Genomic DNA, 25,667 nt, shown 5'->3' with positions numbered 1-25,667 from the left:
GTTGAGTATGTGGACTTGCTGAAAAGCTCTTATACATTGACTCTTTCCTGTGTTATGATAAATTGCAATTGTTTCAATGACTGAGATTGTAGTTTGTTAGTTTTCAATGAAGTTTTCGATTCATACTTGACATTGTGATTGAATTATTACTCTAGCATTAGAGATTATATGACAAAGAATTATATGAGTTGCTGTTCTAAGAATGATCATGATGCCCTCATGTCCGTATTTTATTTTTATTGACACCTCTATCTCTAAACATGTGGACATATTTTTCGATTTCGGCTTTTCGCTTGAGGACAAGCGAGGTCTAAGCTTGGGGGAGTTGATACGTCCATTTTGCATCATGCTTTTATATAAATATTTATTGCATTATGGGTTGTTATTACACATTATGTCACAATACTTATGCTTATTCTCTCTTATTTCACAAGGTTTACATAAAGAGGGAGAATGCCGACAGCTGGGATTCTGGGCTGGAAAAGGAGCAAATATTAGAGACCTATTCTGCACAACTCCAAAAGTCCTGAAACTTCATGGAAGATGTTTTCCAAATATATAAAAAATATTGAGAGAAAGAACTTCACCAGGGGGGGCACACCCTACCCACGAGGGCGGGGGCGCGCCCTACCCCCCTGGGCACGCCCCCTACCTCGTGGGCCCCCTGGTGGCCCTCCAATGACCATCTTCTGCTATATGGAGTCTTTCGATGGGAAAAAAATCATAAGCCATCTTCTCGGACGAAACTCCGCTGCCACGAGGCGGAACCTTGGCGGAACCAATCTAGGGCTCTGGCGGAGCTGTTCTGCCGGGGAAACGTCCCTCATAGAGGGGGAAAGCATCGCCAGCGTCATCACCAATGCTCCTCTCATCGGGAGAGGGCAATCTCCATCAACATCTTCATCAGGACCATCTCATCTCAAAACCCTAGTTCATCTCTTGTATCCAATTCTTGTCTCCAAGTCCGGGATTGGTGCTAGTAGGTTGCTAGTAGTGTTAATTACTCTTTGTAGTTGATGCTAGTTGGTTTAATTGGTGGAAGATCATATGTTCAGATCCTATATGCATATTAATACCCCTCAGGTTATGAACATGTTAATGATTTGTGAGTAGTTACTTTTGTTCCTCAGGACATGGGAGAAGTCTTGCTATTAGTAGTCATGTGAATTTGGTATTCGTTTGATATTTTGATGAGATGTATGTTGTCTCTCCTCTAGTGGTGTTATGTGAACGTCGACTACATGACACTTCACTATTATTTGGGCCTAGAGGAAGGCATTGGGGAGTAATAAGTAGATGATGGGTTGCTAGAGTGAAAGAAGCTTAAACCCTAGTTTATGCGTTGCTTCGTAAGGGGCTGATTTGGATCCATATGTTTCTTGCTATGGTTAGGTTTACCTTAATACTTTTGTTGTAGTTGCGGATGCTTGCAATAGAGGTTAATCATAAGTGGGATGCTTGTCCAAGTAAGGGCAGTACCCAAGCACCGGTCCACCCACATACCAAATTATCAAAGTACCGAATGCGAATCATATGAACGTGATGAAAACTAGCTTGACAATATTCCCATGTGTCCTCGGGAGCGCTTTTATCTATATAAGAGTTTGTCCAGGCTTGTCCTTTGCTACAAAAAGGATTGGGCCACCTTGCTGCACTTTATTTACTTTTGTTACTTGTTGCTCGTTACAAATTATCTTATCACAAAACTATCTGTTACCACTTATTTCAGTACTTGCAGAGAATACCTTGCTGGAAACCGCTTATCATTTCATTCTGCTCCTCATTGGGTTCGACGCTCTTACTTATCGAAAGGACTACGATAGATCCCCTATACTTGTGGGTCATCAGCCACCTAGAGCAGCTCGATCGCTACGCACCTGGCCGTCATGTCAGATTTGGGAGCTTGAACTATGTTGCGGACACCCGTGGAGACTTGATCTTCGCCGGATTCGAGACCGCGGCTGCCACCCCCAGTCACCCCGATGATCATGACCTAAATCTGTCATCAGACCGCATCCAGAAGATCGCCCCTGTAACCGCTCTGGCCTTAGAGCCGGAGCAGACTGCGCCATGCGAGGACGGGAGGATCAACCCCACCACGAAAGCCACAGATTCCATGGCGTTGGAGTCACACTTAGACTTAACCTCTCACGACGTCTTTGTCACCAGAACTCTGGACTCGTCTCCGGCTGTAAGTTCCGAACCACATGAGCCCGCGGACGCCGAACTTGATCGTTTAGCAATCTTCGAGTTTAGCACCATAGATATCTTCCAGCACTCGCCTTTGGGCGATGTGCTAAACTAGTTAAAAACCTATCCTTGGCAGAGGACCTACAGCCGAACTATATCCGGTTCAAACTAGGGGCTGGCAGTGGAGAATTTTGCTTCCCATCCGCCACCCACCTCATAGCCACGGTCAAGGATTTGATCGACACACTTGATTACGACTCTGAGGACATCAACAGTATGGATGACGATGCCGTAGAAGAAGAGGCCCAGAACCCGCTGTTCACCGGACGCTGGACGGCCACTTCCTCGTATAATGTATACATGGTGGAGGCACCAAAGGAGAACAGCGGCGATGACAAGGAAGATCCGGCTGAGGATAAACCTTCCGAAATACAATCCAAGCACCGGCGTCAGCGGCGCCGCTCTAAGTCACGCCGCAGTAAAGACAGCAACACCGGCACGGGAGAAGATAACACTCCGGAAGGTGCCGAAGACAATGAAGACCCCGTTGAAACAACTAATGAACAAGATGAACAGGAAGATGGGGAGGCTAGCCCTAGTAAGCAGGCCACGCACGAAGACTCAAAGGACGGAAGTTATCTTCGGCTCTCCGAGGATGAGGTGAGCCTCGGCACCGACGATTTCATCGTGCCTGAGGAACCTCTTGAGCAGGAGCGCTTCAAGCGCCAGCTAATCGCCACTGCAAGGAGCCTAAAGAAGAAGCAGCAGCAGCTTCAAGCTGACCAAGATCTGCTCAATGATAAATGGACCGATGTCCTAGAAGCCAAAGAATACGGCCTCAAGCCCCAACCAAAAGCTACCCAAAGTGCAAATTGCTACCTCAGTTTGACGAGGGGGCACCGGAATACATACCTCCATCGTACAATGCGGTTGACCGACCACCACGTGTTCGGGACAAAATGGCAACTCACGCCTAACACCAGCCAGCCCCGCCTCATTGCACAGGTGGAGGTAAACTAGCCCACGGTCATACATATGACCTCCGGCAAAGACTGAACAATAAAGTAGGACATACTAGATCAATTTATGGATCATGAGGATGCGCCTCAACATGCGACGTCGGCCACCTGTTCAGACATGACAAACTTAGTCATGCGTGCGCTAAAAACCGCAGATGGACTCCATCAGAGCTACGTCGCGATACGACCCAATATAGAGGGGCCGCACACCCTCACTACTTCATTGATGAGCTCCTGGATCATGAATTCCCAGAGGGGTTCAAACACGTGAATATAGAATCATATGATGGAACCACAGACCCCGTGGTGTGGATCGAAGACTTCATTCTCCACATTCATATGGCCCGCGACAATGACCTCCACGCCATCAAATACCTCCCTTTAAAACTCAAGGGGCCAGTTCGGCACTGGCTCAACAGTCTGCCTGGAAATTCTATTGGCAGCTGGGAGGACTTGGAAGAGGCCTTCCTCGATAACTTCCAAGGTACATATGTTCGACCTCCGGACGCTGATGACTTAAACCATATAGTTCAACAGCCTGGAGAGTCCGCCAGGAAATTTCGGACTAGGTTCTTAACTAAAAAGAACCAAATTGTTGATTGTCCGGATGCCGAAGCCCTAGCAGCCTTCAAACACAGCATCCGCGACGAATGGCTCGCTCGCCACCTCGGCCAAGAAAAGCCAAAATCCATGGCAGCCCTCACAACACTCAGGACCCGCTTTTGTGCAGGTGAGGACAGTTGGTTGGCCCATAACAAAAACAATGCAAGTGACGCCGGCACCTGAAGCCAAAACTAGCAAAGACAAGTCTCGACACAACAGATACAAGCGTCGAAACAACAGTGATAACACCGAGGACACGACAGTCAATGCCGGATTCAGGGGCTCTAAGTCCGGTCAGCGGAAGAAGCCGTTCCAAAAGAACAATTCAGGCCCATCCAGCTTGGATCGCATACTTGATCGTCCGTGCCAGATTCATGGCACCCCAGACAAGCCACCCAATCATACAAATAGAGATTGCTGGGTTTTTAAACAGGCTGGCAAATTAAACGCCGAGAACAGGGAAAAGGGATCGCAAAGCGAGGACAATGACGAGGAGCCCCAGCAACCGAACACAGGGGGATAGAAGAAGTTTCCCCCTCGGGTCAAAACGGTGAACATGATATACGCTACCCACATCCCCAAGAGGGAGCGCAAGCGTGCACTCAGGGACGTCTACGCGATAGAGCCAGTCGCCCCAAAATTTAATCCATGGTTGTCATGCCCGATCATTTTTTATCGTTAGGATCATCCGACCAGTATCCATCATGGTGGCTCAGCCGCACTGGTCCTAGACCCAATAATTGATGGGTTCCACCTGACTCGCGTCCTTATGGACGGAGGTAGCAGCCTCAATCTGCTCTATCAGGATACAGTGCGAAAAATGGGCATTAACCCATCTCGGATTAAGCCCATCAGGACGACCTTCAAAGGAATCATAGCAGGTGTAGAGGCCCACCGTACGGGCTGAATCACACTAGAGGTTGTCTTCGGATCTCCAGACAACTTCCGAAGTGAGGAGCTAATCTTCGATATCGTCCCCTTCCGCAGCGGCTATCACGCACTGCTCGGACGAGCTGCGTTCGCTTGATTCAACGCAGTACCACACTATGCTTATCTCAAGCTCAAGATGCCCAGTCCACGTGGCATCATAAAGGTCAATGGAAATATGGAACGCTCCCTCCGTACAGAAGAGCACACAGCTACCTTAGCAGCAGAAGTACAGAGCGGCCTTCTCAAGTAGAACCTTAATTCGGCTGCCGAGCCCACGGACACTGTTAAGAGGGTCCGAACTACTCTGTAGCAGGAGAGCTCGACTCGTCAGGAGCTCAACTAGCAATCTGGCCTCCGTCTTAGCCCTGATCAAGTGGTGGAATTCGTGCCGCGCGTACATAACTACGCACTCAAAATCCCATGGGCATCGATGGCGGCATAGCTAGCTTGTGGTCCATAGTACGGCTCAACCGACATCGGATGGACACATACTTTCACTTTTACTTGTTTTCTTTTTAGGTCTCAATCCCATAGGTACCATCTGGTGGTCGGGTGATCGGTCCTCTTGAAGGATAAACACACCAAGACGACGAGAAATGCAGACATATGGGGGACTTTTTAGGTGATTCCGTTAACGAAAACTCTACCTGTTTTTCAGGACCCACATGCAGCTCTCCCTTGGTTTCGGCATGTCAAATAGCTTGTTGATTATCGCACTACCTGTATCAATGCGCCTTGACGTACTAATTAAATTACAATGAGAACAGTTTGCGGCTGAGTGGTAGGACTCCAGCTTTTTACCTGTGTTCCTTTTTTGTTTTCTTTATCTTTTTCAGCTCCCCTGTGGATAACCCTATCAGGTAGCACCCGTACACTTTGATACGCTTGTGTTTGCCATGGGCTTCATAGCACCCCACATTTCGGAACGAAAGTCCGAACACTTTTTATAAGTATAGTTCGGCACCCCGAATTTAGCATTATATGCATTGGCTCCGAATTGTCTTTGGTCAATAGTTGGGTTGCCCAGCTCGTCTTCTTGCTACCTTACGTTCCACTATATCGGCTAAGGTAGTAATGGGAGAACTAGTATGATTCTGCCTTGGTTTATCCAAAGGAGCACCTCAATAGAGAAAGCCGAAAACTGACTGTCATGATGCGGCGAGAGCCGGTCAGCTGTTCGGAGGTTGCAAATTGTTGGAGATTTATTCCGCATTACGCGAAGGATCGGTATTTCCCGATCAGACGCTTATAGCACTCTAGTTCGGATACTAGGGGTTGCGTCCATGTTTTTATTGTCGCACTCCTATGGCTAAGTGAGGGCGTTACAGCCGCATAGTCTGGTTGCCTGGTTCGTTGCGCTAAACAACTCCTTCAAGGACCATCTAATTGGATCAATATTGTTTAGATTCCATCCCGAACACCCCCGTACTACCTACGTGGGGGGAGAAGCCGACGACTGGTTAACCCTCAGATTTCATACAACACGGCCGCACAGGAAGTAAAAATTTAAAAACATCACAAGCATTATATTGCATGAACACTTTGTTTCATCGTACAAGGTAGAGGGACCTCGAATACATTCATTCAAAGATAGTTTCTTTCGCATAGTGATCCGCAACACTGCGGGATCCCTCCAGGACACCATCAAAATACAACTCGGGTAGGCGGTGCTCCTTGCCCTCAGGCGGCACCTCGGTCATTAGCTTTTTGGCATCCATCTTCGCCCAGTGCGTTTTGACGTGGGCAAAGGCCATCCATGCACCTTCGATACAGAACGACCGCTTTATAACCTCAAGCCGGGGGCAGGCATAAACAAGCTGCTTCACAAGTCCAAAGTAGCTGCTAGGTATCGGTGTGGCAGGCCATAGTCGGACTATTAGCTCCTTCATGGCTAGCTCTACCACCTTGTGCAGCTGGACCAGCTGTTTCAGCTGGTCGCTGAAGGACACCAGATGTTCGGGTCCAAGATATTGAGACCAGAACAGCTTCTCGGTAGAACTCCCTTCCTCGGCTCGGTAGAACTCGGCAGCGTCTGATACGCTATGCGGAAAATCCGTAAACGCCCCTAGAGAGCTCCAAATTCGGGTAAGTAAAAGGAAGGCTTCCTTCATAGACTTGCTTTGCATAATGAAAGCCTTACCCGTCGCAATCTTCCGGGCCGCCTGGATTTCCTGAAGGGCGCTCTGGGCTTCGGCTCGAGCCTCTTGTGCGCTCTGGCGGGCCTTTGCAAGTTTGGACGCTTGCGTCTTAGAATCACGCTCCATGAACTCGTACTTCTTGACGGCGTCTCGAAGCTCTTGCTGAACCTCGCTGACCCGGGCCTCGTGCTTCTCGCGCGCGGTGCGTTCCTTGGCCGCTTTGTCATCGGCCTTCGCTAATGCATTCTTGAGGGCCGCCACCTCGGTTTTGGCCCCTAATAAAGTTCATGGCACTTTAGTCAGCACGAACCATTCATCCTTCCTAAATATACACACATGTTACTGCATTCCTTTGTTGTCCTCCACTTTAGTCAGCACGAACCATTCATCCTTCCTAAATATACACACATGTTACTGCATTCATCGGCCCGCTCCAGGTTCTGCTTCAGTCCGGAGACCTCTGCAGTATGAGTGGCAGCAGCCAGCAGCGAAGCCTGCTTATTCACATAGACATCTTATGTTAGACTCCTGCGAAAATTATTTTGATCCCCTGTTCGGCTTTCCTTTCCGGACACCGAACAGAGCATCAGGGGCTACTGTCCACATTGTGATATTTTTCTATAATTATTACCTGAAAGCCTGTTAAAAGGCTAGTGCAGGCTTCGGTTAGTCTGCTTTTGGCGGACTGAACCTTTTCGATCACCGTACCCATAAGGACACGGTGCTCATCCACAATGGAGGCGCCTCACAGTGCTTCCAGTAGATTATCCGGTGCCTCTGGTTGCACAGAGGTCACCGGTGGAACAGGCACACCTCCTCCCTTCGGGGAAGGCCGTTCGCTGGACTCCGGAGCCGTGTAGGTCTCCGGAATGGTATCCAGCTGAGGGCCGAAGGGAACTTGGCCCCCATTGCCAGTCCCCATGGGGAATTTCTCCCCCATTTGTCCGACAGCCGAGGAGTCATCCTGGGGCACCACCTTAACAATTTTTGGAACCTCCCCCTGGTCTGGGAAGGTCCTCTGGGACGCCACCTTGTCATCACCCTTGGGTGAGGCAGAGTGAGCGGACGGCGGAGACATGCTAGCCATCTCCTTTGAGTCTAGCGAACACTTTGTCGAGGATCGTGGGGAGTCGTCGTGGGCCGGACTGTGATGGCGTAGTTTAAACATATTAATATTATAAAGTGGAAAGGATAGGTAATGGGAGGTGCATAGGGTTTTGGTACTTACAAGGCAGCCCGAGGCTTGGTCCGGGGCGCTCGCTCCGGACTGCTTTCCACATCCCATGCGGAGTTATCCGCAAGGGAGCCCTTCCCCCTCTTGGGCTCCTTCACCTCCAGATTCATGGAGGCCTCTCTTTTATTCTTTCCCCCCTCCGGGGGGAAGCCGCCTTCTTCCTCCTCCTCGCCGTCGTCTTCGGCGGCCGAAGAGTCAGTCTCGTCTTCGGACGACATGTCCGAAGCACCCTTTCAGCGAACGCCACTCTTGCTTCCATTGGCCTTCTTCTCCGGCACATCATAAGGCGCCGGAAATAGCATCTTCGTTAGGAGAGGGGTTTCCTCATCTTCGGGTAGTGGAGCTAGACAATTAATCTGCCCTCTATGTCGACCTAGGCCTAAAAATTGATAGGAAGGCTTAGACTCCTTCTCAAAATATGCCAGCAAAAGCTATACCTTGAATACATGAAAGAACTTACCAATTGGCCTGGCGTTTTAAGCTGAGCCCACGATCTTCGATTGTAGGCGGTGGTGTCTCGCAGGCCTTGAAGAGCTCTTTCCAGATATCTTTGTGCGTTGTGCCGAAGGGATCTAGTAGCGTCTGGTGCTTGGCCGGATCAAACTCCCACAGATAGCAAGTCCGGCGTTGGCACAGAAGGATCCTGCGAATGAGCATAACCTGGATCACGTTGACGAGTTTGATCCTCTTGGTGATCAAGTTCTGAACGCATGTTTGGAGCCCAGTCAGCTCGCTCGAAGAGCCCCAGGCGAGGCCCTTCTCTTTCCAGGAGGTAAGCCGCAGCGGAGCTCCGGATCAAAATTCGGGGGCCGCCGCCCAGTTGGTGTCGCGTGGCTTGGTGATGTAGAACCACCCCAACTGCCACCCCTTCACCATCTCCACAAAGGAGCCTTCGGGCCATGCAACATTGGGCATCTTTCCCACCATGGCGCCTCCGCACTCTGCTTTTTAGCCTCTCACCACCTTCGGCTTTACATTGAAAGTCTTCAGCCATAGGCCAAAGTGAGGCGGGATACGGAGAAAGGCCTCGCAAACGACTATGAATGTCGAGATGTTGAGGATAAAGTTGGGGGCTAGAGAAGACTCGGGGATGCAAAGTTTGTTAGCTCTCATAAGATGTCCATCTTTGATGTAATATCATTCCCAAGATGTATGCGTCAAACATTTGGCATAAGGAGTAGCAAAAGTTGGATCATGGGCATACAAGTCTTTTATGTGCTCAAAGCCAATGACATCCAATTCAAGTTGAGTAACAAGCATGCATATGCGGGAAAGAGCGTCCGCCACAACATTTTCCTTACCTTTGATGTAGATGATGACATAAGGAAAAGACTCAATGAATTCACTCCATTTAGCATGACGCTCGTTCAACTTGGTTTGGCGCTTAAGGTATTTAAGCGTTTCATGATCAGTATGAATGATAAATTCATGAGGGCGAAGATAATGTGCCCATTCATGCAAAACTCGCACTAAAGCATATAACTCTTTGTCATAGATGGGGTAATTGAGTTGCGCTCCGAAAAGTTTCTCACTAAAGTAAGCTATGGGGCGCTTCTCTTGCATTAACGCACCTCCAACTTTATCTTAGAGTCATCAACATGAACACCCTTAGAGGAAACAACAAAACCCAAGAAAACGAGCTTATCAATGCCAAAAAGGCACTTTTCCATGTTAGCATAGAGACGCTCTTTTCGAAGAGTTTGCAAAATGGTTCGAACATGGGTGACATGATCTTTGAGAGATTTGCTATAAACAAGGATATCATCAAAGTAGACCACAACAAACTCACCAATGTAAGGGCGAAACACATAATTCATAAGACGCAAAAAAGTACCAGGTGCTTCCGATAAACCCATAGGCATGACTAACCACTCATACAAACAAAACTTTGTTTTGAAAGCAGTCTTCCATTCATCACCCTCTTGTATGCGGATTTATAGTAACCACTTTTAAGATCAATTTTGGAAAAAATAGTGGCACCGCTAAGTTCATCAAGCATATCATCAAGGCATGGAACGGGATACCTATAGCGAACGGTGATAGCATTGATAGGTCTACAATCGGAACACATGTGAAAGCTAACGTCTCTTTTTGGCACAAGAATGACCAGAACGGCATGAGGACTTAAACTTTCACGCACATGTCCATGGTCTATGAGATGTTTTACTTGCCTTTGTATTTCTTTGGTTTCTTCGGGATTGACTCGGTAGGGAGCTTTGTTTGGAAGAGGTGCTCAGGGGATGAGGTCGATGCGGTGCTTGATGCCTCGTAGTGGAGGTAGTCCCAGAGGTAGCTTGTTGGGGAAAACATCTGGAATTCCTACAAAAGAGAAGACAACACTAAAGGTAGCGTGTGAGAGGTGTTAGCTTTTGGTGCCTCGTCCTTGCACAAAAGGATGTAGTGTATCACACTAAATGGGTTCTCACACACTTCTCTTATCTCACGTTTGGTGGCAAATAGAACTAGGTTCTTATTTTTGCTCATCGTGGAGGCACTCAATTTGGGCTTGTGGCGCTCACTCTCTTTTTGGTGGTTCGCTCTCTCACTATTCTCTCCATGATGGGTGGCTTGCTTGTCGGCGATCATGTAACATCCCAAATTTTCAATTTGGAATGTTATACATAGATCATTCATGCATATCATATTTTATTGCATATTCGTTTGGCTAGATCCTAGAAATTCTGCGCAACTCAAGGACCCACGGAGAGAGTTGGGAATTTCGTTATTTTCATATTTGAGTTTTCTCAAATTTTGAAAAAAAAGAGGATCATTTAATTTTAATTATTTTATCTTCAAATATTTCTTTTATAATAATAAAAGAGAGAGGATAAAATTACTTCCTCAAAATGAAGAAATATTGGAGATTTAATATTAAAATCAAATAAGATTTTGATTCGGAGTTTTTATCGCTATTTTATTTGAATTAGGAAAAAAATGCGTTTTTCAAAATTGTATTTTAGGCCCAAATAAATGTTCACCTTGTCCGGCCTATTTTTAGAGGACGGGGAAAATTTATTTTGGGATTTTTGGAGTCCGTTTAGTATTTCTTTTCTTTCTTTTTCTGCACGTCGGAATTATTTAAAAAAAAGGAAACCGACCTACGGGCCGTATCCGGCCCGGACTCCTCCCAGCCCCTCTTTATAAGCCGCGCCGCCGAGCCCACCGCAGCCCAACCAGCCCCGCCGCCGCCCAAACCCTAACCTAGCGCGACCGCCGCCTAGAGCCGCCGCCAGTCGCCGCTGACCACCGCCGCCGGAGCCGCCGCGCCGCCGCCCGCCGGAGTTCGAGGTAGCCGCCGGTTTTTTTAAAACCGATCGGTTTTATTTCGTAAATCCTAGTTTCGGTTTTTTTAATAGATCGGTTCGCCGATTTTTCTCGGTTTAGTTATTTAGCGGACGTTCGTCCGTACGCTCGTTTTAACGAACGGTTTTTTGTCCGTTAGTCGCAAACAACGAACGTTCGTTCGTTAGCCCGTTCGTCTGTTTTTTCTTTTTCTTGGATTTTTCACGATTATTTTCGATCGCGATTTCTGATCCAATTTTCGTTTTAGTTTATCTTTTCGCTCGTTTATCGGAACCAGGCGATTCAAGCACCTAGATCTTCATCTCGAAGCCCTCTTTCCGTTAAACCAACTTGAACAAGATTTTGGAATTGTAAAATTTGACTTTAGTCCAGATTAGTAATCGAATCTTGTTTCTTTTGCAATTTGAGTTTTGTTGCTCCGTTTGATTTGATTCTTTTTGCAAACCGGAGTTTTTAAGTTGAACTTTCTGGTTAGATCTTCTTATTCGTGTTTTACCCATGCTTCTTTGCTTGATTGCTTATGTATTCTATTGCTTGTTTGCGATAGAACACCCAGAGTGCGAAGCGTGCTTCTACGAGTCTTTAGGTTTTGCGGATCATCAGCAAGGCAAGTAACACTTTGATCATACCTCTTTATCACCCAGTTTTTATGCATTAGTTCCAATCCTCAAACATTGCATGATTAGGTTGTGATATAACATGTGGGTTTGGGAAGTAGTTGATGAGGTAGAACATATTGCCTTGTTATTATCAAACCCTTGGGAGTTACTTCTACGTATTGCTTATATTGCTATGCTATGCTCGTAGACGTGGTTTGGGTGAGTGAATCCATGACAGATGTGAGATTGTTAATTAATGGTTCAACATAAGGTGGCAACTTTAATACACATCTGGGTGGATTGCTTGTCGGGCACCTGGAGAATCCAGTGTTGTCCTAGGATATCCCGGAGGACCCATGTGATAATCCTAAGGTCCGCCACCCAGGCTCAAAGGGAACTGAGATATTTCATGCTAGAAACTTCCGTGTGCAGCCACAAGCCATTATGGGCTCTGGCATAGTTAAGTAAGTTGCGTGAAGCTCTCGAAGAGGTAGACTAGTAGATGTAGTGGGTTGTAGGTGGTACGGTCTATCCAGAGTAGAGAGTTAATGCTTCTGAAAGACTGTGCCTCGGTCATTCGCTCAAACACCATCTAGTGCGAGAAATCCAACGGGGGAGATCGAGTCTTGTGGGGAAAAGTGCGCAAACCTTTGCAGAGTGTATAAACTAATCATGATTAGCCGTGTCCCCGGTTATGGACATTTTGAGTATCTAGTACTTGGATTATCATATGTATCTCATCACTCAAATTTAATATTATTGGGTTGATAATTACTTTTAATTGGGATTGAGTTGGAGGAACCTTCTCAGTGATGTTTCAACTACCATGATAGTTAAATAAAATCTATTCCTTTGTTGTAGGGAAAAATTGGCTTTTCGCAAAACTATAACCATAGAGCTTTTCCACCAGCCAAATATGCATGTAGTGATAGCATTATTCTGTTCTTGCTCTACTGTGTTATATTGCCAGCATATTCCATGTGCTGACCAGTTTTCGGGCTGCAACGTATTATGTTGCAGACTTTCCAGACGAGGAGTAAGGTTCGTTAGGTTGTTGCCGTGCAGCTCAGCTATGCCATTGGAGTTGATGGACTCACTTTATCTTCCAAGCCTTCCGTTGTTATCGTATTAGATGGCCTTAAGCCATATTTATTGTAATAAGTTCTCTTTTGAGACATTCGATGTAATAAGTGTGTGATTGCTACTCTATTATAAATCCTTCGAGTACTGTGTGTGTCAGCATTACCGATCCAGGGATGACACTGAAGCACAGAGACTTGACCGTTTGAGGTCGGGTCGCTATAGTTCACTTGGCTTGGAGACATAGGGCGAAGTACATACTCTTTTCCTTTCATCTTGAAGATGTAGTGGTTCGTTGGGCCGTTGTGGATGACACCTCTATCAAATTGCCATGGTCGTCCAAGAAGAAGGTGGCAAACGGTCATTGGAACGACATCACACTCCAAAGTGTCTTCATAAGCTCCGATTTTGAAGGAGACTTGCACTCTATGCTCGACTTGAATAGTGCCGGAGTCGCTTAGCCATTGAACTTTGTAGGGATGTGGGTGCTTCATCTTGTGCAATTGGAGCTTGGAGCAAAGTTCTTCACTTGCTAGGTTATGACAACCCCCTCCATCGATGATGACCTTGACGGACCTTCCATTGATGTTGGCCTTGGTATGGAATATGTGGCATCTTTGGTCTTCTTATTGGTGATGTTGAAGGGTCAAGACCTTGGGGACAACAAGGGCGGGACTTGAATATTCATCACAAAATAATTGTTCCTCTTTATCGTTCACTTGCTGGTGCATGGCGACTTGCTCAAGTGCTTCTGTTTCTCCTTCACTCATGGAGTCGTATGTACCATCGTCATTGAGGATCATGGTTCACTTGTTGGTACACTCAAAGGACTTGTGGCCTCGGCCTCCGCATGTGAAGAATTTGAAGGAACTTGTCTTGATGGTCTCGTCGGTTGGGGTAGATGATGATGAAGCTCTCGACTTGAAGTAGCTCGTTGTAGGAGAATAACTTGGAGTAGTCAAAGTTTTCTTGTAACTTGGCTTGTCAACATTGCTTGTAGAAGGCTTAGTTGATGTAGACGGTGTTGGAGTCGTTGAAGCTTGGGTGTTGGAGAAACCATAGGACTTGGATGAGAACTTGGCATACTTGAAGTCATCTTACGCTTGACGTCCCGCTTTGGTAGCTTGATGCACTAGCTCGATGAGGTTCGAGTATGGTTGGAAGTCGGTGATATTCTTGATGGGATGATTGAGTCCATTCAAGAAACATGCCATAGTTTGCTCATCATCTTCCATGACATTGGCTTGTATCATTGCAATCTCCATTTCCTTGTAGTACTCTTCAACGCTCTTGGTTCCTTGCTTGAGTAGTTGGAGTTTCTAGAAGAGGTCACGATTGTAGAAGGTAGGCACGAAGCGTGCTCTCATGACATCCTTCATTTGCGCCCAAGTAGTGATGGGTGGTTCACCTTTTGCCTCTTGGCGCTCAATGACTTGCTCCCACCAAATGAGGATATAGTCTTGGAACTCAAGGGATGCCATCACGATCGTCTTCTATTCTTCATAGTTGTGCAAGTGGAAGATTTTGTCGACCTTCAATGCCCATAAAAGGTACTCTTTGGGATCATTGCTTCCATTGAACTTGGGCATGGTGAACTTTAGCTTGCCGTAGCGTTGCTCTTCATTGTGTTTGGGGCGGGGATGATGACGTCCTTGACGAGGAGGATCGTCTCTCACAATTTGCTCTTGCCGTGGAGGATTTCCATTGTCTTCTTGCTCTTGTTGAACTTGATGTTCTTGGCAAGCTTGTGGAGGAACTTGTCGAGCTTTACGTTGCACGCGAGCTTGATATATTCGTTTGTGAACTTCTTCGCGAAGTGCTTCTTCAGGTTCATGAGCTTGTCGGCCTCGGTTGGCTACGGTTCGACTTGATTCTCGGAGGGATTGTTGCGCCTCAAGTGCTTGAGCATCTCACAATTGTTGCTCTTGACGTTGTGCCTCGGCATATTGTGCTTCTTAGTGTAGACGCGCTCGCTCTTCCTCTTCGTGTTGGCATTGTCATTGCCGTTCTCATGCTTGCGCAAAGGTAGCTTGGTTTTGACGATGTCGTTGTTCTTGAGAGTTGTTGTCGTGTAGAGGGTTGCGGTTGGCTTGACGATCTTGGCGCGCGGCATGACGAAGAGTATTTGATGTCGATGTACTTGAGCCGGAGATGGTGTAGTCGGAGTGTTGACTTGAGCGGCTCCGTCTTGATGAGGACGAAGTGGAAGAAGAGCAGTTGAGCAACAAGCACGAATCTCGTCCATTCTTGCATCATTCTCTTGCTTGTGGTCGTCGAGCTTGTGGTCGAAGTACTCTCTTGTGCGTTGCTCAAAAAGTCGCAAGTCGGTGGTGAGGTTATCGATGCATTCACTCATTGCTTGTTGCTCTTGATGCAAAGCACGTTGTGCACCAAAGAGGTGGCTCTTTGTGACGTAGGAGTTCATGTCGTCGTCTTGCCCGATGAAGAGTGGGTTGGTAGAAATACTTGGCCTATCCATCATTCCAAGAGAAATATGTGAGTGGGAGAAAGAGAAGAACGTATACCAAATGTACCTTGACCGATGTTGAAGATGGACCAAAGATCACTCCAATGTGGAACAAGGAAATAGCACAATTGGTACCAATTCTTGTCGGTTTCTCACACCTACACAAGTAAAAGCTTATGGTGGAGCTCGGTTAGGATGGTGGCACAAAAATTGATGCAATTGTTAGTGAGGTTCAATAATGTTGGAAAATATTCGCAAGTTTGCAAAGCAACAAGTAGACCAAGCAAAATAAGGTACACGGAAACACACACGCAAAGAGATAGGTGGGCTCGTGCAACCAAGGATGAGCCAAAATGTGGAATCCACGAAAATGCTCTTGTTGCACAACACTAGAGAGATGCTAGCATGATTGCACAATACGTGGATACGAAGACTTGTGGACAACCTACTAAGAAAAAATGCAACGACTTCTATCCCAAGTATGATCTATGTATGGTGTTTCAATGATATGATCCAAGATGATCTAGTATGACAATCTTAATGTTGTATGATGCTATGGTTCTTGCTTAAAAGCTCTTTGCTTATCTTTCCCTTTTTCTTAAAAGCTTGTTTGGCTCTTTGTTGTTTGAGCTCTTTTCTCATGCAATGCTTCACGAACCAAGATAGCAATTGTGTATGCGATGACAACCTTGTGACACAAGAGATGATACCAAGATATGCACCAATGATATGTATGCTATGGGAAGTATGATCACTAATGTGCACAAGTCACGTTGCTGGCAATACTCAAAGGCTACTCTCAATGGGTAAGCGACGCAAAAGAGTAAGGCTATGATGGCTATCAATGTAATGGCAAGAATGGTGTATCACTATACCAGGACGAGTTTACCGCTTGATGTTGGTTGTTTGTAAGCAAGAAATAGTTGACGGTGTCAAAAATGGTGAAGTGGTCGTTGTCGATGATGCGTTCGTGGCGAAGAGGAGCGGCGATGATGTCGATGTCGAACCATACCTAAATAGCCAAAACACAATAGGACACAGAACCGCAACTCAAATTCTCAAAGCAAAACATGACAAAATTGTTGGAGTTGGTAGTGGTAAGCGATGGTGGTGTACATGGTATATGGCGGTGCTATGCGGAAGTGTTGGTGGTTTGTGGAAGTGTATGTGGGCACCGGAACAAAATTTGGCGAAATTTGGATGGAAAACGGGGCGGTGGATGGAAGTGATGCTGCCAGGGGCCGGATGTCCGGGCTTGATGGCCGGATGTTCGGGGGTGGCCGGATGTCCAGGCTGTCGGGCCGGATGTCCGGGCTCTGGATCCGTGGACGAACTCGATGAACTTCGCCTGGAGAGGTCAAATCCGGGCAAAATTCGCGGAAATTTGTGGATGGAAATTGGGGAAAAGAGGATGGAAAGTTAGATCTACCTGCAACACATGAGATCCGCGGATCAAATCCACCAAAACTTCATCACACCAACAAATCAAAAAAACATTGGGGGGTTATTTTTGTGGGGAATTTTCGAATTATGGACAAAGTCAACAAAACAAGGCTAGAAACACAACGGGGAGGCTCCGAAATCATGATCAACATGGCTCTAGATACCAAGATGATGTAGGGTGGAAACCCTAGGGGCCGATCTTTCATGAAAGGAGCTGATCCCGCGATGAACACGAAGAACACGAGGAGAAACACGAGGGGAAATCATAAAGGGGCACCAAGAGAAACACTCAAACCAATAAGATTAAGTCACACATGTGCTAGATCCTCGAAACACGAGAGGAGATACAAGATCCAAAGTCAACAAGGGACGATACAAATGGTAACCGGTCTTCTCCGTGAGGAGGTCTTGATGGTCTTCTCCGTGAGGAGGTCTTGAATCCAACGTGGATCTTCTCCGAAGAGGTAACGGTCCCTCGCAATGGACTAGATCCGGATGGATGAGCGAAGCTCTATCTCACATATGAGCTAGCACAACATTTACCCTGAAACATAGGTAGGAGAAGAGTATATATAGTCTAGGTGGGCGAACGGGTACATGGGCCTCGGGCCCTTACACTATGCGCAGACAGGGGAGGCCGGACGTCCGGGCGTCAGGCGGGATGTCCGGGCTTTCACGAGGGGCCAGATGTCCGGGCTGGGGTGGTCGGATGTCTGGGCTGGAGGCGCTGGCCTTGCTGCTCTCTGGATAGGTGATTTCCGGATATCCGGGTGGGAGGCCAGATTTCCGGGAGCTCGGGAAGGGCCGGATGTCCGGGGCCTATAGATGCTTGGCGGTCGTGCAGCTGTGGTGGACGACGATCCAGGGGCCGGATGTCCGGGGTCGTGGCCGGATGTTTGGGGCCTGGGAGGTGTTCTTGACTCCTTCCGTTGGTTCTCTTCATCCGTGAACTTGGGGACTTGTTCATCTTCACATGCATCTTCAGGAGGGTCCACTTGGTACCTGATCATGCACAACATCTCGGATTTAGGTAGTAGCCATGTCTCGAGGGGATCATATGCAATAGCACTAAGGAGAGAAGTCACCTTGGTCTCGAGAGCTCTAGCACTAGCTCGAGTCATAGGTCCTCTTGGCACTTCGTGAGACGATGGTAGGTCCATGGGGATGACCGTAGGATGCTCCGCATCAGATAGCCCGATTGAAATTTATAGTCATATATAGTAATCATGAAGCTAGCATCGGCGTAACCATTTACAACAAGCTCTTCATATCTTCCATAGAAAAGGAGCATATCCTTTGCTCTTCTGAGGTACTTCAGAATATTTTTAATGGATGCCCAGTGAGCCAATCCTGGACCACTTTGGTTCCTTCAACGAACACTTAGCACATAAGGAACATATTTTCTTCTACATATCATGGCACACATGATAGATCCAATTGCCGAGGCATATGGAACTCCGCTCATTTGCACACGCTCATCAGCTGTCTTGGGACACTAATTCTGGCTAAGTGTAGTGCCATGTGACATTGGGAGAAAATCTTTTTTAGTGTTCTCCATTTTAAACCCCTTTAAAACCTTGTCAATGTACATGCTCTGGATAAGCGCAATTAGATGTAGTGATCTATCTCTATAGATCTTAATGCCCAATATATAAGCTACTTCGCCTAAGTCTTTCATCAAAAACATAATTTTCAATGAATCTTTTATTGTGCTAAGAAACTTTACATCATTTCCAATCAACAACGTGTCATCCACATGTAAGATTACAAATGTGATAGAGCTCCCACCAAACTTCTTGCATACACAAGCTTCTTCATCATTCTTAATGAAGCAAAACTCTTTAACCACTTCATCAAAACATTGATTCCAGCCCTCGATGCTTTCTTCAAACCATAGATAGACTTTGTGTGTGCGTGACGGTGAAGTTGTTTTACAGAGGCAACATATGTGTCTTGAGAGAGAGAGAGAGGGAGAGCTTGTCATGAAGGGCACGACGAGGTTGTGTGTGAGAAATACATTTGTTGAGAGCGTGGGGGCAGGTGTAACAAAAATGGAGATCGAAACGTGAAGAGAAATAATGAGCGTGCGTGTGTCGGATACCAATAGCTCTAGTAACAAAAAAATAAAGATCGATCGATACATAAAGTATGTGTGGTGAGGGGGGTCGATGGAGAGACATAAACACAACATTTGCATGTACATAGTACTAGACTTAATATTCATGTTTTAGTTTACTATGCATTTTAAATATTGAATTGAGGACCATTCATGGCTTACATTTTATTTTTGAATTCGTATCATACATGCATGGTCTGGAAAATAGATGCACTATACTTATTGGCTTATTGTTGTATTTGTGTGTGTGTGGTCATATGCTTGAATACATACAAAGTTTTCTCACCACCATAGCGTTCATCTTTTAAATTTGAATTTGCAATGAAAAACTTATTGTGGATATTATGAAATGTGAAATCCACATTGGGATCCTATATCACAAACTCACTCTAATTCAAGAACTCGTCATAAATCAATTACCGTGCCTTTTGGAATGACCACTTATTTGCAAGGAAAACACAAGCATTCTAATACATATAGACTCGTTTGGCAATTTTAAAAAAGATTCCTTTCGCATTCTCAAATGGTAGCACCCGACGGTGTACCAACCTGACCGGTCTCGTATCCTGCTGGTGGTGTGTGATGCAGCTTGAACTACGTCGGTATTTCCCCAAAGAGGAAGGGATGATGCAGCACAACGACGGTAGGTATTTCCCTCAATGATGAGACAAAGGTTAATGAACCAGTAGGAGAATCACGCAATAGTACGTAAATAGTACCTGCACACAAAGAACAAATACTTGCAACCCGACGTGTTAAAGGGGTTGTCAATCCCTTTCGGGTAACGGTGCCAGAAATTGTCAAGTTTATAGGATAAAATATGATAGACTGGATAAATAGATCTTGAATAAAATCAAATTAAAATAAAGTGCAGCAAGGTATTTTTGGTTTTTGGAAATACAGATCTGAAAATAAAAGCAAAGAAAAAAGATCTTGAAGGCAGATATGATAAAGAAGAGACCCGGGGGCCGTAGATTTCACTAGTGGCTTCTCTCGAGAAAATAAGCATACAGTGGGTAAACAAATTACTGTTGGGCAATTGATAGAACTTCAAATAGTCATGACAATATCCAGGCAACGATCATTATATAGGCATCACGTCCAATATTAGTAGACCGACTCCTGCCTACATCTACTACTATTACTCCACACATCGACCGCTATCCAACATGCATCTAGTGTATTAAGTTCATGGAGAAATGGAATAAAGCAATAAGAACGATGACATGATGTAGACAAGATCTATTTATGTAGAAATAGACTCCATGTTGTTATCCTTAATAGCAACGATACATACGTGTTGGTTCCCCCTCTATCACTGGGATCAGGCACTGTAAGATCGAACCCCTCACAAAGCACCTCTTCCCATGGCAAGAAATATCGATCTAGTCGGCCTAACTAAACCAAAGATTCGAAGAAGCAATACGAAAGAAGAAATACGAGGATATAAGTAATCATGCATATAAGAGATCAAAACACTCAAATAACTTTCATGGATAAAACAATAGATCTGATCATAAACTCAAAGTTCATTGGATCCCAACAAACACACCGCAAAAAGAGTTACATCAAATAGATCTCCAAGAGACCATTGTATTGAGAATCAAAAGAGAGAGAGGAAGCCATCTAGCTACTAACTATATACCCGTAGGTCTACAATGAACTACTCACGCATCATCGAAGAGGCACCAATGAGGATGATGAACCCCTCCGTGATGGTGTATAGATTGGATCGGTGGTTTCTGGAACTTGCAGCGGCTGGAATTGATTTTCATCGACTCCCCTAGGGTTTCTGGAATATTGGGGTATTTATAGAGCAAAGAGGCAGGGCGCGCCGGGGCTCCAAGTGCGCCCTAGTGGGTTGTGCTCCCCTCGGAGCCCCCCTGATGCGTCGCATCCTGTGGTCATCCCCATGGACCTACCATTGTCTCACCAAGTACCAAGAGGACTTATGACACGAGCTAGAGCAAGAGCACTCGAGACTGAGGTGACTTCCTTCCTTAGTGATATCACATATGATCCACTTGAGACATGGCTACTACCTTAGTCCGGAATGTTGTGCATTGATTAGGTGCCAAGAGGACCCTCCTGGAGATGCACGTGAAGACGGACAAGTCCCCAAGTTCACGCATGAAGAGAACCAACAGAAGGAGTCAAGAGCAGCTTCCAGGACCCAGACATCCGGCCATGACCCCGGACATCCGGCCCCTGGAGCATCCACCACGACAGCCGCCAAGAACCTACAGGCCCCGGACATCCGGCCTCAGCCCAGACATCCGGCTAAGCCTGGAAATCTGGCGTCCTCCATCACAAATGCATGAAGACCAACCCCACCAGCCCGGACATCTGGCCTCCCCTATCTCCGCACAGTGTAGGGTTGAGGCCCATGTACCCCTTCGCCCCCCTAGACTATGTATACTCATCCTCCTCCCTCTTTCTAGGGTTAGCATTGTGATAGCTCATTTGTGAGATAGAGCCTCGCTCATCCATCCGGATACACTCCACCGCGAGGGACCGTCACCTCTTCGGACAAGATCCACTTCGATTCAAGACCCCTAACGGGAAGACCTCAAGACCTCCACACGGAGAAGAACCGGTTACCCTATGTATCGTCCCTTGTTGGAATTGGACCGTGTGATCTCTATGTGTACTCGGATCTAGCATATGTGTGACCTAATCTCGTTGGTTTGAGTGAATCTCTTGTGTTTCCCTTCGTGTTTTCCCCTTGTGTTCTTCGTGTTCATCGTAGGGATCCGCTCCTTTCGTGAAAGATCAGCCGTATAGGGTCCCATCCTACATCATCTTGGTATCATGAGCCACGTTGATCACGATTTCGGAGCCTCCCCTCTTTGTTTTCTAGCCTTGTTTTGTAGATTTTTCCCAAATTCGAAAAGTCCCCACAAAAATAGCCCCAAATTTTTTTGTGATTTGTTGGTGTGATGAAGTTTTGTTGGATTTGATCCGCGGATTTTGTGTGTTGCAAATAGATCTAGCTTTCCCCCTTATTTTCCCCAATTTCCATCCACAAAATCTCTCAAATTTTGTCCCGGAATTTCAAATTCCCGACAAGTTCATCAAGTTCATCCACAGATCCAGAGCCCGGACATCCGGCCAGACCCCCGAACATCTGGCCCTCAAGCCCGAACATCCGGCCCCTGACAGCAACATTTCCATCCACCGTACCATTTTCCGCCTAACTTTCGCCAATTTTTGCTCCAGTGCCCACAGTCACTTCCGCATACCACCATCACTTCTGCATAGCACCACCGTTTCCCGCAAACACCACCATCGCTTACCCACTAGCAATTCCGACAATTTTGACACGTTTTGCTTTGAGAATTTGAGTTGTGGTTCCCGTGTCCTATTGTGTTTCGGCTATTTAGGTACGGTTCGACATCAACATCACCACCGCTCATCTTCGCCATGGATTTGTCATCGACGACAACCACTCCACCATTTTGACACCATACTGTAAGCAAAAATGGTAACCTCATCTTGGTATCGTGATATCCCATCATTATACATTCTTGACATTACATTGATAACCACCATAGCCCAATTTTGCGTATCTTACCCATCGAAACTAGCCTTTGAGTATTGCTGGCAACGTCACTTCTGCATATTAGTGTTCATACTTCACATTGCATACTTACCATATCATCTTGGTACATATCGTGGTATCATCTTTTGTGTCACAAAGTTGTCATCGCATACACAATTGCTATCCTGGTTCGTGAAGTTTTGCATGATAAAGAGCTCAAAAGAAAAAGATCCAAACAAGATTTTAAGCAAAAGGGTAAGATAAGAAAAGAGCTTATAAGCAAGAACCATAGCATCATACCACATTAAGATTGGCATACTTGATCATCTTGGATCATATCATCAGAATACCATACATATAGCATAATTGGGACAGAAGTCATTGCATTTTTGCTTAGTAGGTTGTGCACAAGTGTTCGTATCCGCCTATTGTGCAATTGTGCAAGCGTCTCTATAATGTTGTGCAACAAGAGCATTTTCGTGGATTCCACATTTTGGCTCATTTTTTGGTTGCATGACCCCATTTATCTTTTTGCGTGTGTGTTTCCGTGTATCATATTGTGCTATTGGTCTACTTGTTGCATTTGAAAATTTGTGAATCTTTTCCAACATTACTGAGGCTCATTAACTATTGCATCAAATTTTGTGCCACCATCCTAACTGAGCTCCACTATAAGCTTTTACTTGTGTAGGTGTGAGAAACCGACATGAATTGGTACCAATTGTGATATTTCCTTGTTCCACATTTGAGTGATCATTGATCCATCTTCAACATCGGTCAAGGTACATTTGGTATAAGTTCTTCTCTTTCTCCCACTCACATATTTGTTTGGAATGATGGATAGGCCAAGTTCTTCTACCAACCCACTCTTCATCGAGCAAGACAACAACATGACTTCCTACATCACCAAGATTCACCTCTTCGGTACACAACGAGCTTTGCATCAAGAACAACAAGCTTTGGGCGACCGCATCAACAACCTCGCCATCAACTTACAACAATCCGAGAAACGTACAAGAGACTACTTCGACACATCCATGGCATCTCTCAAAGAGGATATTCAAACCATGATGGTCAACCGCTCGTCTACCTCATCGTCCTACTCAAGGCGGAGCCGCTTGAGTCGACACTCCGATGACACCATCTTCGGCTCAAGTACACCGACATCAAACACTCTTCGTCGAGCCGCACTTCATGAACGTCAAGCAAACCGCAATCCTCTTCATGACACTGCTTCTCAAGAACATCGACATCGCAAAAACCAAGCTACCTTGGCGCAAGCACAAGAACGGCAATGCCTACGCCGACAAGAGGAAGATCGGGCGCGCCAATATCAAGAGGAGCAAGACGCCGAGGCACAATGTCAAGAACAACAACTGCGGGAAGCTCAAGCACTTGAGGTGCAACGTGCCCTTCGAGATTCAAGTCAAGCCGTAGCCACACGCAACCGGCAAAATCATGAGCACCAAGAAGCGCTTCGTGAAGAAGTTCAAGAGAGGATTTTTTTTTCAATCAAGAGTGCATTGTAAAGTTCCTCAAGATCCTCCACAAGCTCGACAAGCACCTCAAGTTCACCAAGAGCAAGAAGACAATGGAAATCCTCCAAGACAAGAGCAAGTTGAGGGAGACAATCCTCCTTGTCAAGGATGTCATCATCCCCGACCCTAACACAATGAAGAGCAACACTACCGTAAGCTAAAGTTCACCATGCCCAAGTTCAGTGGAAGCAATGATCCTGAAGAGTACCTTTCATGGGCATTGAAGGTTGACAAAATCTTCCGCTTGCACAACTATGAGGAAGAGAAGAAGATCATGATGGCATCCCTTGAGTTCCAAGATTACGTCCTCATTTGGTGGGAACAAGCCATTGAGAGCCAAGAGGCAAGAGGTGAACCACCCATCACAACTTGGGCGCAAATGAAGGAAGTCATGAGAGCACGTTTCGTGCCAACTTACTACAACCGCGACCTCTTCAAGAAACTCCAACTCCTCAAGCAAGGAACCAAGAGCGTTGAAGAATACTACAAGGAAATGGAGATTGCCATGATACAAGCCAATGTCACGGAAGACGATGAGAAAACTATGGCATGTTTCTTGAATGGACTCAATCATCCTATCAAGAAGATCGCCGACTTCCAACCATACTCGAACCTCATCGAGCTAGTGCATCCAGCTACAAAGGCGGAACGTCAAGTGCACGATGACTTCTAATATGCCAATTTCTCATCCAAGTCCTATGGTTTCTCCAAATCTCAACCTTCAACGACTCCAACACCTTCTACCTCAACTAAGCCATCTACAAGCAACGGCGACAAATCAAGTTATAGGAAAACTTCGACAACCTCAAGTCGTCCTCCTACAACAAGAAACTTCAAGCCGAGAGCTTCATCATCCCCTACCCCAATCGATGAGACCATCAAGAAAACTTCCTTCAAATGCTTCACATACGACAACCGAGGCCACAAGTCTTTTGAGTGTACCAACAAACGCACCATGATCTTCAACAACGATGGTACATATGACTCCATGAGTGAAGGAGAAATGGAAGCCCTTGAGCACGTGGCCATGCACCAGCAAGTGAACAATGATGAAGATGATCAAGTATTTTGTGATGAAGATTCGAGCCCCTCTCTCGTTGTCTCCAAGGTCTTGACTCTTCAACATCAACAAGAAGAAGACCAAAGATGCCATATCTTCCATACCAAGGCTGGCATCAATGGAAGGTCCGTCAAGGTCATCATCGGTGGAGGGAGTTGTCATAACTTGGCAAGTGAAGAACTTTGCTCCAAACTCCAATTGGTCAAACTGAAGTACCCACGTCCCTACAAGGTTCAATGGCTTAGTGACTCTGGCACTATTCAAGTCTAGCATAGGGTACAAGTTTCCTTCAAGATCGGAGCTTACGAAGACACTTTGGAGTGTGAGGTCGTTCCAATGTCCGTTTGCCACCTTCTTCTTGGGCGACCATGGCAATTTGATCGAGGTGTCATCCACAACGGCTGAA

The sequence above is a fragment of the Triticum urartu genome, chromosome 7 (assembly GCF_003073215.2).
Source record: "Triticum urartu cultivar G1812 chromosome 7, Tu2.1, whole genome shotgun sequence".
Taxonomy (NCBI): Eukaryota; Viridiplantae; Streptophyta; class Magnoliopsida; order Poales; family Poaceae; genus Triticum; species Triticum urartu.
This window is presented reverse-complemented; position numbering follows the sequence as displayed.